Source organism: Neomonachus schauinslandi, chromosome 14 (assembly GCF_002201575.2).
Source record: "Neomonachus schauinslandi chromosome 14, ASM220157v2, whole genome shotgun sequence".
NCBI lineage: Eukaryota > Metazoa > Chordata > Mammalia > Carnivora > Phocidae > Neomonachus > Neomonachus schauinslandi.
In genome coordinates this window covers 50,974,811-50,990,591 of record NC_058416.1, presented here as the reverse complement: position 1 = coordinate 50,990,591, position 15,781 = coordinate 50,974,811, and positions in this window count along the sequence as shown.

Genomic DNA, 15,781 nt, shown 5'->3' with positions numbered 1-15,781 from the left:
CTCTGTGTCCTTCAAGAGCTCCAATACCTGTATGTAATTAGATGTGTCATGTTGAAATTGGCAATGGAAGTTACTAGACAGGATAACCTGAGAGAAGAAACAGAAAATGCCAAAGAAGTGAAGTCAGCAGAAAAGTTAACAGAACTCAGAAGCATTTCATTTTCATAGTATGGCCTGTGAGTTTTGATTTGGTTTTGTTTTTAGCATTGTACTTTTTAAGACCACAAGACCATTCGTTAATTTCCATGCCCATTGACAATCAAAGTTCACAGGTAATATTTTGCAGGAATCTCTTGTCCATCAAGCACAGCATAAGCAGTGATAAAAGGAGCAGATAAATACACATAAGGGACAAGACAATGAATGAATGAATGAATGAATGAATGCAGAGTGAAACTAGAATTTAAAAGACCCAATTCTGTCTTTCCACAGCCACCACTCCTCAACACTATGTACTGAAAACCAGACAGACAGTGCTCTTTTTTCATCTCCGTGAACATGTGACTTCGATCCCAAACACTAATGCGGTCAGTCCTATAGTGGGCAGGACAGCTGTACTCCAAATAAAATGGTTCTTGGGCATTTTTTAAAAAAACATTTGCCCTATAAAATTGGCAGTTTCCACTCACATTCACCAAGGCTTCCCTCAGAGAGTCCCTTATTGATTAGGTATGGATTAGGTTAGGCTTATTTGATAATTAACAAGGTCAATTACAGGTTTCCCACAGTTCAGATTAAATTTGAATTTAATTTTGGATAGATATTGGATATCTGATGTCCCTTAAAGAGATGGTACTACTTTTATTAGCTAATTTATATACTTTTTGCTATAGACAATTATTTTAAATGACCTACAAATTGTCAGAAATTGATTTAGCTTTTGCTTTAGTGTTTCAGCCAGATAATGGTCACAATCAAATTAGTCCTTAATGGCAAGTTAAGTACTCTGAATATATCTTAGGTATTTTTCATCACATGTATGCGGGATGATCATCTGTGATTGTTTGTAGCATTACCAGCAAAAAGAAAATTGTTAATAATCAGAGATAAACTATGTGTAATCATGAAGCTACACTTGGCATGTATCTAAGTATAATGAATTCATAAATGTGTAGTCAGGAAGCCTTGTTGTCTAATTCAAAGATCTAGCTAATCAGCTGTATAGATTTTTCTTTTAAGTGACTAACCACAGATGAGCTAATGGCATTGTTTTATGGTTGGAATATCAGTACCATATTACCCAAAATTGCTAATGGAGTTGGTGTACATATTTATTTGATAAAAAGAATACTCTGGATCTTAGAAAATGGTTCAGCTGTGTTATTTCTACACTTTGAAAATAATTTGGAGACCTCTCTTCTCATAGCCCAGACTCTTTTTCTCCCTTATAGCAGTTCCCACAACACATAAGCTGTTTCTTTCTCTTCTTCAAAGCTGTTACTACCAACATTCTCCCTTAGGATTCTGTGTTCCTCACAAGCCTGGTTATAGAAACACAGTTTTTTCAGCTTACTTATCTCTTGCTCTTTTAAAAAAACAAAACAAAATAAAATAATAAAATGTAATAGACCTACTGACTAAGGATTTTGTTGCTGTTAGAAAATAAGAGGTCCAGCATACGAAAACAACAAGTATGGGGACATTAAAAAGATTGTTGAATTTTACATATTTTTAACAGTAATTCCAGATTTTAAAAACAATTTATAGGCTTCATTTTCTTCTAGACTTGCAAATGATGAATTTTATCCCTCCATTTTCATTCCTGAACAAGGCATGTAGTAACTGTGTGCTTTCTGATTCTACCTGAACAAGAGGACTATTTTTCCATGAACACTCCTTATCCCAATATGTGGAATCAAAACAAACCATAGGTTTCTTCTGTGCTTCAAGGAAATAATTCCTATTCCTAAGGTAATCTGGAATTAGTAAGCCCATTTTCCCAAATTCTGCCCTTCACAGGAAAGCTATCTCTTCACAGGGACATATTAAAATAAACGAGTGCTGGGGCGCCTGGGTGGCTCAGTCGTTAAGCGTCTGCCTTCGGCTCAGGTCATGATCCCGGGGTCCTGGGATCGAGCCCCGCATCGGGCTCCCTGCTCCGCGGGAAGCCTGCTTCTCCCTCTCCCACTCCCCCTGCTTGTGTTCCTGCTCTCGCTGTCTCTCTCTCTCTGTCAAATAAATAAATCTTTAAAAAAAATAAAATAAATAAACGAGTGCTTGCTTAAAAGTTGTTTTATTGTTAGAGTAGATTCGACTAGGTGCAAAATACCACCTCAGCTACAGTACCATTATATTTCATGGCATTTTTATAGCAGGGTTGCAATCCTTATTTTGAATTTGTGTAACAACAAAATATTTTTGCAACTTGATCATAAATACATTTTGAAAAGATCAAAGATTTAGAGAAGTAACATGTAGTCTTTATGTCTAAATTTTTTACTCTATCCCAATTAAAACATAAATTAGGGAACAAATATGATTTGCCCTCTAGGTGGCATCTATTATTGAAATAAAATAAAAAGTTTCCAATGCCATTGCCTGAGCACTTCCTACAGCTGCTGCATCTTTAAGGCAGTTTATAAACATGACAGCCACACCATCTCCTAGTTCTGGTGCTCTATGTCTGGTGCTATATGTCTGAACATTTGTGCCCCCTCTGTTCCCTCCATCAAATTCATATTCTGAAACCAATGCCTACTGTGATGGGATTAGGAGATAGGGCCTTTGCAAGGTGATTAGATCATGAAGATGGAGGCACGAGATTCATGCCCTTATAAAAGAGGCCCCCCAGAATTTCCAAACCCTTCTTCTCCCATTTGAACTTACAGCTAGACGGAGTGCCAGCTACGGAGGAAGCAGGTCCTCACCATACACTGAATCTGTGGGTATCATCATCTTGGACTTCTCAGCCTCCATAACTGTGAGAAATAAATCTCTGGTTGTTTATAAGCCAGTCTGTGATATTTTGTTGTAGTATCCCAAACGGATGATGACAACTGGTATGCTCTGTGGTGAACATCAATTGCAAACTACAACGACCCAATTCAAGCAGGACTAGAAATGGCCCAGATCCATCAGGAATGAAGAAGGGGTCACCCCACTAGGTAAAGAACCTTGACCAGCTGAGGTGCTTACTGAGAGCAAAAGGAATATGGAATGTGTAATAGAAAAAGGTAGTTATAAATACCAGCTATGACCATAAGATCAGTTACAGAAATGAGGGCTATAATTATTGTATTTTTCTTATTTTGTGATTAATATGTTTATATATATACACACAACACACAAACACACACATTTAGACACACATATACATAAATATATTTGCGTTCTTCTGCCTCATCCCTTTTCCATATAACATAAGATATACTAACTTTACCTTACAGTACTTAAGTGTTGCTAACTTTATGCCATAGTAATTAAGGTACAGGACTTCAAGGAGAAAAGTGAATATCACCCAAAAACTTTGTATCCTCTTCTGGGGAAAGAGTAAGTGCATTTTCAGTTGTAGGTAGGATAGTTTTATCATGTTTGGGCAGAAGTTTACTTTGTTATTCTCTTTATTTGGAGATTAAGTATACTTTATAAAAAATGTGTATGGGTGTCAAGTTGACAACCAGTTGACTGTGATGATTAATTTTTAAATGTCCACTTGGCCAGGCTATAATGCCCAGCTGTTTGGTTAAATTCTAGTCTAGATATTGCTGTTGTGAAAATTAGTAGAAAGAAACCTCATTTAGAATAGAGTTGGAAGGCCAGCAGGGGGAGCTCTCATGCCCAGCACGAGTCAACGCAGACCCAACAGGAAGAGAGGGACTGCACCAGTCCATACTACTTTACTACCCCAGCAGGAGGAAAAATGATTTTTCTCCCCCAACAACAGTTCAGCCAATGAGAGACAGTCACAGCCCAGCCAATGAGAACCTACTATACTTTAAACTCCCAGTTTCCTCCAATAGACTTTCAGTTCTTAATAGCCCCTCAAAACTCACCCCTTTGCTCCTTTTATAAAAGAGCCTCCCGGGCACCTGGGTGGCTCAGTCGTTAAGTGTCTGCCTTCCGCTTGGGTCAGGGTGCAGTGGTCATGGGCTCCAGTCCCACCTTAGGCTCCCTGCTCTGTGGGAATCCTGCTTCTCCCTCTCTCACTCCCCCTGCTTGTGTTCCTGCTCTCGCTATGTCTCTCTCTGTCAAATAAATAAGTAAAATCTTTAAAAAAAAAAAAAAAGGACCCTCCCTTTCCTTTTTCTCCAGACTTGCCTACGGTTTTGCTATAGCTTGCTTGTTCTGGATTGCAATTCTCAGCTATTCTCAAATAAACCCACATTTTGCTGGTAAAATAATTGGCAGTTTTATTTTTAAGGTTAACAGTATGAGGACATTTTCTGTGTAATTAAAATTTTAAATCAGTTGACTTTAAGTAAAGCTGATTGTGCTCCATAATATGGATGGGCCTGATTCGAATCAATTGAAAGCTGTAAAAGCAAAGACTGAAATTCCCCAAAGGAAAAAGAATTCTGCCTCAAGATGATAACATAAAATTGTGCCTAAGTTTTGTGACTACTGGCCTGCCCTGCAAATTTCAACTCAAGAAGGCAACATCAGTTCTTACCTGAATATCCAAACCTGTAACAGGTTTCAAACTTGCCAGCCCCCACAATCATCATCGTGTGAGCCAATTCCTTAAATTGATATTCCTCCCACCCCTATATATATATATATAATATATATATAATAGGATATATATGTGTATATATATCCTATTATAAAAGAATAAATATCGTATTTATCCTATTGGTTCTGTTTCTCAAGAATTCTGTTTAATACATATATCTTTATTCCTCTTCATTTTTATTTTAAGCCTCCAGCTGAAATAATCATTTAAGCTGAATGAAATAAATGAAGAAAGTCTTGACTTGAAGTTTTTACTCCTGACTTAAAATCCAATATAGAAAAAAAATTTAATAAATCCTATTAAAACATTTCTTTTTTAAAAAATATTTATTTTTTAGAGAGAGAGAGAATGAGTGGAGGGAGGGGCAGAAGGACAGGGAGAGAATCCTTAAGCAGACTCCTCACTAACTATGGAGCCTGATTGGGGCTTGATCCCAGGACCCTGAGATCATGTCATGAGCCAAAGTCAAGAATCCGCCACTTAACTGACTGAGCCACCCAGGTGCCCCTAAAACATTTCTAACTCACAAATTCAAATGGTGCTCAAACTATAATGAATTCAGCAATGACTTTTTGAAGTAAACTAGGGAAACTTAAATCAGCCCGCCTTCCTCCCAATAGACCAGGCTCAGCCTTGGAAACAGAACACACATAATTTCCAAACTGTTCTGGATGATATGGTGATTAACACTACATTAAAACTGTGTTGGTTGCATAACTCAGTTCAAACCTTTATAAAATGCTCACTATGATTCAGGCAAGGTCCTTGCTCTGGAAGAATTTATAAACAATCTTTTGCACCTGAGTTTTTTCTGTGTTATAGTGAATTGACATTTTCTGCAATTGGGTTCCCTAAACTCAAAGGCAGTTTTTACTTGAGGCCTTTATAGAGCTTAAGACAAAGGACATAAAGACAGCCCTGTGACTTAGAGTGGTGACAGACATGGTCCCTCCTCATTCTCACCCTATCTTCAGCTTCCCCTTTTAACAGTGTGAGTGTTAGGTTAAGCTGGGATATCAAGCTTCTTTTGTGCTTTGTAAGATGCTACATGTTTTAAAGTATAAATTCAAATCCTTTGAGGGCAAAAGCTACTTACATGACCTCTATAAGTACTTTTTACAAAATAAATTCAGGTAATACCCACTAACAGTGGTCCAGTTTTTTGTAAAGCCACTTCCATTCTGGGACGTTAAAATGATGACCTTAATTTACTCTTATAAACACTATGTGTGTGTGTATAAAACTTTATCATATGTATATAGTATATAACGTACATATATAGTATACAACATATCATATACATAAAGTTTTATATATATATAATTGTATCATAATTTGTACTCTGTGAAAAGATTTGCTTGGTTTACTTTATACAGCACTAAATATTCTAGAAAATGATCTTAAAGAGAAAAAAAAAGGAGGAACCCAATATAAAGTCCAAAGTCAGATTGCTTTCCCCATCAGTACCTTCTATAAACAGAACATAACTACCCTCTTACCCATACTATATTTTAAAGAAAATAAACAGGGAGAGATGTCACTTCTGCAACACAATTAACAGATGAAATGAAAGCTTTGTTGCTTTTGCATTTTTCTAAATTCTGTGGGTTAGAGTTTTTTCCTACTTTTTTTGACTCAAACTCCAACATGCCACTTGCTCAAACTTTTCTTTAGCTTTAGATTTCTGTTTCTATACCTTTCACAGTCTTTCTTCAAGTAAGTAATTTTTGTAGAATAACTAATATGTAGTGAAATATAAGAGAAAAGCAGATATGGGAGAGTCCCATGCAGGCTGGGAAACTACACAATTATGCAATGTAGGCAAGGACAACAGCTAGCAAAAGAAGAGGCAAAATACCTCACAAGGTGAACAGCACCTAGAAAGTCAGGCTTACCCACTGAAATCTCAGTTTTGCCTGTTCAGAAACTCAATGGCATCAGCTCACCCAGGAATGGTCAAATTTCAGTGAATGCCTTACCAACTCACAAAAGAAAATTAGCCAGGAGCCAGACACTGGATAAGATGCCAAAATCAGGGGTTCCTGGGTGGCTCAGTCGGTTAATCGTCTGCCTTCGCCTCAGGTCATGGTCCCAGGGTCCTGGGATCGAGCCCTGCATCGGGCTCCCTGCTCCGTGAGAAGCCTTCTTCTCCCTCTCCCACTCTCCCTGCTTGTGTTCCCTCTCTTGCTCTGTCTCTGTCAAATAAATAAATAAAATCTTTAAAAAAAAAGATGCCAAAATGATGCCCTAGGGAGAAGTAGGCTGACCGGGATAAAGGGTCAAGTCCAGTAAGCTTAGTGTTGAATGGGTATGCAACAAGGAATACTGAGTCATGGAGACAAAGTCAAGGTAGACGAAATATCAACCGAAAAGTTGAAGTCAAGAGTAGGTAAAATATAAGTACCAAGCACAAAACCAGATGCAGGGGATTAGGGAATTTCCAAGAAAGGTTGAAACTGAAAGGGACATTTGAAGGTCTCTATGGAGAGTTAGATAGATAACATATGTCTTCATCTCAGTGATTTTGAAGTCCTAAATATACTTTGTCTATGGCTGCAACTTGTCTGCCTTGAGGCAGCCATGTTTATAATCATATTTATTGCTAACAAATGAGTCCTGTATTGATCTCCTATTGCTACTGTAACAAATTATCACAAATTTTATGGCTTAAAATAGCACAAGTTCGTTATCTCACAGTTTTGTAGGTCAGAGGTCAAGTTAGCTTGACAGGTTTTTCTGCTCCTGGGTTCATAAGGTACTGGGCTCTGGGAAGAACCTCTCCTAAGCTCATTCAGCTTGTTGGTAGAATCCATTTCCTTACTGTTGTGTCCTTGCTGGCTGTCAGCTGCAGCACACACTCAGCTTCTAGAAGCTTCTCTCCAGTCCTCACACATGTTCTCTACATCTCAGAGCCAGAAACAGTGGAATCCTTATCTTCCCTTTTTCCCCACATCTCTCTTCTGCCTCCTCTTTCAATGCATCTGTCTGACTCCAGCCAGAGAAAGTTCTCATGCTATAAGGGTTCATGTAATTAGACCGGGCCCCAACCAGGTAATCCAGAATTTCTCTTCATTTCGAGATCCTTCACTTTAATTGCATCTGCAAAGTCCTATTGCCTTATAATGTAACATATTCACAGGTCCAGGACATTAGGGTGTGGACATCTCAAGGGGGCAGCATCATCCTGCCTACCACAATGCCCCTATTTTATTTTGCTGCCAGATCATTCATTTTCTAACCTTTACTATTAAATATGCCTGAGAAGCCGAGTTACTCTGTTTCTTAGGAGGTATTTACTGGGCAAAAATGTATAATCAAGAATATACATGGGAGCTGGATAATGTTCAGGAATATTATCTGTGGCTATGGTAGTCTGATGAAATATCTTCTTATAATATGAGGTTATTCCTATGAAGGCTACTACATACCACTATTAGCCTATCAGGTGAACTATGTACATTTGCACAGGTTGTGCCCTGCACAAATGCCCAGCTGAGTGGCTGGAATCCAGCCAGCACCCTCCCTCCCAAGTCCAGTGTCCTGGCAGTGCCCAAAGAAAGCAGTGTTACATGGGTTCACTCAGCCCTGGAACTTTCTCCCCTCAATAGTATTGGGTGACAGTTTGACACATTCTCCAACTGTCTCTTTTCTTACACTTGGGATGCTCTCTCTTTATTCTTGCCATTCAATGATTGCCTTCCTCATTTCACCATGCAGTCATAAAATATATCAGATCCCCCAGAGGAGAGATTTTTTTTTTTTCCACTGATTACATTTTATGTTGGCTTTTTCCTGATACCATGTAAGTAGACACTGTAACTTTATCAGTAATATTTATTCATACTACAATTTAGGGTAGACTCTTTCTGGGAAGAGTTGTTCAAGAGAGTTAATTTCTTCCAGTCTATATGAAGTCCTGTAAAGTTCAGTCGAAGAGGGAGGCCATTCCTAGTCAAAGCACCTTATCCTTTTCTTCTCTGGATTTTTTTTCTACTGTGTGCCACAGTCCAGTTTAGTCTCTAAATTGTGTTTTGCTATTAACTGTAATTTTAGTTCTCCAGTGTTTATTCATATGATCCAGGCACTCGTGGGTAGGCTTACCTCACATGACTTGCATATTAGGACATGTCATTTTTAAATGCTTTAAATATAAATAAAATGTGTAATTTTTTTCAGCATTGGAAGCATTTTTATCTTGCTGATTTTAGTTGGCTATAAAAACTGTCTTGTTCGATTTTTGTGAAGTCTTTAAAGATTAAATATATTTTGGAAAGACTGGGGAGAAAAGATTGACACGATTTTATTTAGTACTTTTGAGATCTGGGTCCTCGCAATTTTCACTTGCATAAAACTGAATTGCTTTCGGGGGTGGGAGGATGGGTTAGCCTGGTGATGGGTATTGAGGAGGGCACATTCTGCATGGAGCACTGGGTGTTATGCACAAACAATGAATCATGGAACACTACATCTAAAACTAATGATGCAATGTATGGGGATTAACATAAGAATAAAAACAACAACAAACAAACAAAACTGAATTGCTTTCATTGCTTTCCACACCTAAGCTGGCCTTGCCCATACGCTACCACCTTTCCCATCTACCCATCTATTTGTGTCATGACTTCTTTCTAAAATGCATATCCTCCACTGTTTTTTTCCTTACCTATCACCTTTCACCTCTAGAGCTATTGCAGTAAAAAATATTTTTCGAGACTTAGCTTTGATACCACTCCCTCCAGGAAGCTTTTTTCACTTATTCCACCTAAAAGTGAGCTCTCATGCTTCTGGATTCCTTTAACATTTATAGTATGGTTCTCTCACTTTTGTAGTATTGATCATAAAGGACCTGATACCGTAATTTTTTTTTTTCCTGAGCATATGGTATCTCAGTTTCTCCAAACACTGCAAGTGTTTATTCATGACTACATGAAAGATTTAAGAGACTGTTTTGTTGGGCGCCTGGGTGGCTCAGTTGGTTAAGCGACTGCCTTCGGCTCAGGTCATGATCCTGGAGTCCCAGGATCGGGTCCCGCATCGGGCTCCCTGCTCCACAGGGAGCCTGCTTCTCCCTCTGACCCTCCCCCCTCTCATGTGCTCTCTGTCTCTCTCATTCTCTCTGTCTCAGATAAATAAATAAAAAAAATCTTTAAAAAAAAAAAGAGACTGTTTTGTTGATATTATTGACAGACTCATATGGGTATATGGATTTCTGTGGCAGATTTTAATCTGATTGTATGGAAAATTGACCTTAGTTTAGGTTACAAGTTTTACTACTAAATCTTATTAATCATTTTTCTGTATAAGGATCAGAATATGTTGTGCACTTGATAGATGTGCAAAAACTGTTTGCAAGGAAATAATAACTTAAGTATCTTAAATTTATTTTCTTTTTTTTAATATTTTATTTATTTATTTGAGAGAGAGAGAGAGAGAAACAGCATGAGAGGGGACAGGGTCAGAGGGAGAAGCAGGCTCCCCACTGAGCCGGGAGCCCAATGTGGGACTCGATCCCAGGACTCCGGGATCATGACCTAAGCCAAAGGCAGTCGCTTAACCAACTGAGCCACCCAGGCGCCCTTAAATTTATTTTCAAAACAAAATTTCAGAAGGGAGATATTGAGATTCCAACAATATATTGCTATTAGCAGAACAGTATTAGGCTTCTGTGCTATTGTTCCCAAATGGCAGGGCGATTCCATACTACCACTACTCTTAAACATAACAATAGCAAATGCTTGTAAGGTGCAGACAATGTACGAGGCACTGTTCTAAGTGCTTTCCATATATTAACTCACTCAAACCTCACAACAGTCCTAGGACAGCATTGTATTTGCTATCCTAATCTTAAGAAGAGAAAACTAAGACAAGGAGAAGTTAGGTAAAGTGCCAGAGATCACAGAGCTAACCAATAGTGGAGCCAGTAGTTGAAGCGAGGTCGTTTCCAGAGACTATGCTCTTCACTGTCAGTATACTAAGTAGACACACTTTTTAATTTATGAAAAAGCTCCAACAGTCTGGGACCATGGACTCCAGCTTTTAACAGTGAGTTGTCAGTGTCCATAATTCTGAGTTGCTAAGAACTTCACATACACAAAGGATCTTGTGGTGAAATACTTTTGGAAAATGCCACAGCAAATAAATAGGTTTTGCATAGATGCCATGATAAACAGAATACAACTAGAGAAACTGTTACATGGCCTAATACAGCTGTCCCCTAAACTGGCTGTTCTCATACATTTCCTAAGAAGTTATTAAAGTACACACACACACACACACACACATTCAGTTCCAGCCAAGAACTACTGTATTCAATCCCCGGTTGGGTGCTCAGTCAATAAGTTTAATTATAACAATAGATTTCAGAGTTTCTAAGTGGTATAATTCTAAACCTTACATATATTCACCTCACTGTAAGTTTATCTATAGTCACTTTCTACAAGCAGTTTTTATAGTAAAACAAATAACTAATGTAATTTTCCTATTGTTATCCCATCAGTTCCAGTTATTTCAAAATTCAATTATTCTTTATGCTTATTGTTGGTTCATTATAGTATGGAGATTTCTAATGAGGGCCTTACAGGACTAAATACAACTGAAACCATTTAAAAGAAAACCTAGTGAGAGTAAGTACTAACTAAAATAAAACTAGTACTTTAAGTATATAGCCCATTTATTTTTTTTATTATGTTATGTTAATCACCATACATCACATCATTAGTTTTTGATGTAGTTTCCATGATTCATGTTTGTGTATAACACCCAGTGCTACATTCAGTACATGCCCTCTTTAATACCCCTCACCAGGCTAACCCATCCCCCCACTCCCCTCCCCATTTTATTAATTGTTAATGTTATATATTTGTTATATGTCTAATCCCTTCAAGAAGATGTTATAATGTAATTTTGAATCAGTCTATTTTCTTTGAGATTTGGAAATTTTAAGCATGAGAGAAAGTAGGGCATTGCACACATCTATATTTTAAGATCTTTTTCTTCTAAAAGCACATAATATTTTGTAAGCATCAGAAATGCCACATTAAAAAGTCTTTCTGTTTTAAGGAAATGGAAAAGTTTATTAGCAAAAGCAATCAAAATACTCTTACTGCCCTACTTGTGTACCATTTTGCTCATACACTTGTGGTTAAATCACATTCTCTAGACAATGAATACAATTTGTTCAGTGTTTTTCCATTGCTTCACAAGAAATTTATGAGAATATTTTATCAATAGTATTGGCAGACACATATGCATACATATCTATATATACAGATGCTTGAATTTGTAAATGATTGATTTTAGTTTAGAATGCTAGAGGCATTAAAACTCGCAAAAAGTGTGATAAACCAATTTAATATGGAAGAGGGCTAATGTGCTTCATTAAATGCAACCTTTATAAAACTTTTATTAAGGTTAAAATATTAATATCAATATTAAAAGAATATTTTACTGGAGTAAATTTCACAACATTTGGACACATTTCCTAATTCTTATTGTCTGTAGGTTTATTTTCTTTGACTGGAAGTTTATTCAAAGAAAGAAATAACACATCTCTTTTTTTATCATTCAGGATCATCAGTTGAGTATTGTTTGCTGCTGCCTCACAGGGTGTGTGTGTTGGGGGGTGGTGTATGCGCACAGACAGAAGCAGCTTTGATCTTTTGTGATTCTTACAAGAAGAGGAGTAAGAAACTTCAAAAGATCCACTGGCATTCGGTGGCTGGAAAAACTGCAGTAATTCAGAGTTTATTGTTAAATCAAGAATTTGCTTTAGGCTTGAGGGTAGCTTTTGTGTTACAGAGCTCACTTGTCTAAAGAAAAAGTGTAAAGAAACCTTCAAGTCAATCATGAAATAGGCAATAAAGCAGTTTAAAAGAACTGCTGGAAATTATATATAAAGCCTGCCATCTGACAGATTCTCTGTGAATAGTGAGGCATTGTCTCAAAAGTGTGTTTCATGTCAAGAGGACTGTAACAGAGAAAATCAGTTATTGAGCATGACAAATGCAAAGGTCTTGATCTTTCACCCCTTCCTCCCTGCCTCCACTCCTTCCCAGCCTTATCTCAACCAAAAAATATTTATTGAGCACCTATTATGTGTCATGTCATAACAGTGAACAAGACACGGACCCTGGCCTCAAACTTTTCACATGCTGTCTTGTGTTATAGCCCAGGAAACTATTTCAGGACAAAAAGCATGCCTTGTACATTTTAACCACTCCTGAGTGCTGTACAGTACCCCACGCAGTATGTGATCAACACATGTTTGTCTAATTTGGTAGCGTCTCCAGCCACCCAGTCACTCAACCTAGAAATTTCAAATAACTAAATTTCCCAAGTCCCTTTCACATTCAACCAAAAAACTAGTCCCATCACTTTTACTTCCTAAGTAGCTCTAAGCCGTCTCCCCCATTCCATGTTTGCTCTGCCATTTTCTTTGTTCATATCAAACTATTTACTTATGGATTAATTAGCATCTGCACTCTTGTTTATCTCCAATCCACCTCCTTCACCTTCGAACCAGTTCCTTATCTAAACTATAGAAACAATTATCTTAAATCCCACTTTAAACTTTTAATAGGCCCCACAGACTATATGATAAAATCTCAAATCTTCTCAAATATACAAGGTCCTCCTTTGTCTACTCCTTTATTCTTTAGTTTGAAATGTTTTAATTTTAGTTGGTTCAAGAAATATGACCAGGAATAAATTACAGATTAAAGACTATAAAATATTATGAATGGGACCAATGTCTTTAGAAACCAATTCTTCTCCAGACAAGTCTTTATTTCCTTCTACTTCACAAAGACCAATAAATGCTTATGGAAGTAAAACCATCAAAAATATGCAAAATTTTATTTATGCACTTTCATTCATTTATTAACATACATGTCTATTTTCTTTGGCCTGACAGTTGCATTAGCATGATTCACAACGATACCTAATCGTGAAATTATTCAATGTCTTTGTAATTTTAAAAAGAAGAGAACATATTACCCTAAAGCAAATAAAGCAGTCTCCATGCCCAGTTGTATAGATGGAGAAAAATGAATTTTTCTTCTTTGGATTATCATTTAGGAGATCTTGATTTTTATTAACTACTTTGATGTAAGCAGATTTTTTTTTTTTTAAATGAACAAGTGTTCTTTAAACCACAGGTAACTGCTTTCTTTCTCAAACATGTGCAAAGCATATGCCAGGGAGAGTGAACAATGTGTTCAGCTGGAACAGTAGGTACATGGTACATAGGTACTAGGTATATGAAAGGGTGTATTAGAGATAACAAGAGTCTTGAGTAGCAAGACTATGGAAGACCTTGAATATCCAACTGGGGAGCTTGAAATATATTGTATAAGCATCAGCAAAGGCTTTTGAATAATATGATTAGAGTGTTTTTAAAAGATTACTGAATCTTGGATATAGGGAAGAATTGCTTGAAGTGGGCAGAAAAACCCCAAATTAGAAAGGTACTGAAATATAATAATATGGTTATTTTTGACAGTAATTAAAATGAAATGGACTCAGCCACTGCCTTTTGGACAGAGTGGCTTAATGGAAATACAGACAGGACAGATAATGATCAGGCCTAGAGCCCAGGAAAGATGGGAAGAAGATAGCCATGAAGGCCAATTATGGGGTCTTTGCAGCCCAATTGCTATCACTGAGTAGGACTGTGAGTTTAGCAAGTTCACTGCTCCCAGAGCTCTGTGCATCAGTGTGACCTGAAGTCTGATATCCTTCATCATTTAGGCTCCATTGATTCATATCTTCTCAATAAAACATTTACTTTATTTGTAGTATAGTGGCTGTCACATCCATCTTTAATTCAAAGAATTATCCTTTGTGATGTAGATTTTATTCACTTTCAATGCACTTAGATAAAGTCATTGCTGGTAGTTGTAGGACTTCAAGGTGGAGGTCAATAGTAAATTTTTCCATTTTAACAATCATTCAAGTAAGAACTAATGGACTGACTGACTCAGATTCTATCATTCTTTTTGTCACAATAGCTCTATCACCACAATAACTTCATATAACTTAATATCATAACATGGCTTACTTATTAGTTTTACTACAAAACACACTATGGTTTGAGTTTCAAATATACATAAAATTTGGTATATATTTTATAAGGAAAAATAAACTCACAATTTATCTGACAAAAATGATACATACTGCCTTTGTAAAAATGTAAAAAATTGAAATAAACTGAGGCTAACAAAGTAGTAAAAAATTATACAAAACCATGTCCTTAAGCAAACCATGTTTGCTTTTAAATATCTTCTGATAAATGTGAATATAAAAGAGGATATGACTTTTAATATTAAAGAATTACAAACTAAAAACAATGATATGCAAGATTTAAACAATTATTTCTTTAGTCATTGAATCAGTTGGCTGGGCAGGAAAAAACCAGAAAAAACTAACTCAATGTAAATCTGTTATTCAACTTTCCCAAAAATGAAAGCATATTTAATATGTCAAGATAAATATACAACTTGAACACATATTATGTATGGCATACTGTAGGAATTCAATAAATGTATGTCAAGTAAATCAAGGAATATGTAGCTATGGCAAAACAAAAACAAAAGCAAAACAACCCAGATATCCAACATGACCATGACTCAGCAAGTACATATTATGTATCTACCATGCCAATCTCTCCTATCAGGCTCTACAGAAATATAGAATTATAATACCAAATATTTTAATTTTAATGCATGTAAAGTCTTCATCGTATGTGCACATTTTCATCTTCACAATAACAAATCTCTAAAGAAATTATTTGAAATTTCATTTTCCAGCAATACGGTGGGAAAAAATGTATAGAGAATCACCTGCTGATATAGAACACACAGGGAAAATACATCTATGGCATACTTTAAAGCCTAGCTGGTTACTGAGAAAAACTATAAAAGGCTACAATCAAAATGAAAGAAATTTCAAAAGAGATAACTGAACTCCAGAGTAAATACCATATTCTCTAAGGACATCTGCCAATCCTTACTGAAATGGAGATTTGGTGTTTTGCAAAATAACAAGCCTGGATCCCAGCAGATTGGAAGGTAGATGATGATTAATTTTATGTGTCAACTTCACTGGGCTAAA